Here is a 1188-nt window from a genome sequence, read left to right on the forward strand (position 1 = left end):
AAGGGAAGAAGAAAGAAAGAAAGAAAGAAAGAAAGAAAGAAAGAAAGAAAGAAAAGGAAGAAGAAAGAAAGAGAAAGAAAGAAAGAAAGAAAGAAAGAAAGAAAGAAAGAAAGAAAAGAGAAAGGAAGGAAGGAAGGAAGGAAGGAAGGAAGGAAGAAAGGAAGGAAGGAAGGAAACAGGTTTTGTTACATGCTTTCAAAAGACACTTAAAGTAATACTCTTGTTACATCCAACTACCATCAGCCCCTTATTGAAGCATCTGAATGTCAGTTTTGCACCATCATAAAGCAGTAAATGAAGAGTCTCAGAAAGGGATGGTTAACAAGATCACACAACTGGACATAAGACAGTGAGGAGTGAAATCCTTTAGTTTATAAAAGAGAAAACCGAAGGATGCAGGATTATTTTCATGGGACTTGGAAGACAGTGAACCTCTCTACCTGCTTGCTTCATTATTAATGTTCAGAGGAAGCAAGATTTTAGGGGATAAGCTCTGTTCCACCTTTACAGGGAATAGGGTGTTCTAAAGTATGTCTTCAGATCAGCTCAATGATCATCTGACTTCAATGACTATCTGATTCTGTGCCAGGTTCTGTGCTGGGTACTGGTGCACACGGAGAAACTGGCATTATGCCTGCCCTTGGGCTTCAAAGTCTAGGGCTTTGAATCTTGGAGCCACAAAGGAAATCAGAAAAAAACAAAAAAACAAAACAAGAAATATAACTGTTTTAAAAAGACTAAAGCGCTGAAGGGGTTTTACATAAACAAAAATCAAGAGTGTCCTAGAAACCTACTATGTGCCAGGCTCAGAGTGTTCCAAAAAAAGGTAAGCAGTGACCAAGAAAGGATCGTTTCTTAGAAGCTGGGATTAATCTGAAGTAGGCACAGGGACTGCAAGGCAAGAAATCAGAGGGCTTGCAAACAGGCCAATCGAGGTGCATATATACCTGGCAACAATCCTGTTTCCATCTCAGAAGAGCCAGATAACATCGCTCGCTTCCTTCAAACTAGCATATGCACAACGCCGTGAGCGCCCTGGAAAAGAAAGTTGTCCCCTACAGAGATCACAGTACACATAAGAACTAAATATTTTGAATTAAATGCTGAAATTATAACACCCACAGGGAGACCAAGCACACGGCATGGAGTTGAAATTGGGTATCTTCCTGCACTGAGAGATTGCCCCTC

The sequence above is a fragment of the Herpailurus yagouaroundi genome, unplaced genomic scaffold (genome assembly GCF_014898765.1).
Source record: "Herpailurus yagouaroundi ecotype Mexico unplaced genomic scaffold, PumYag 141, whole genome shotgun sequence".
NCBI classification, from domain to species: Eukaryota; Metazoa; Chordata; class Mammalia; order Carnivora; family Felidae; genus Herpailurus; species Herpailurus yagouaroundi.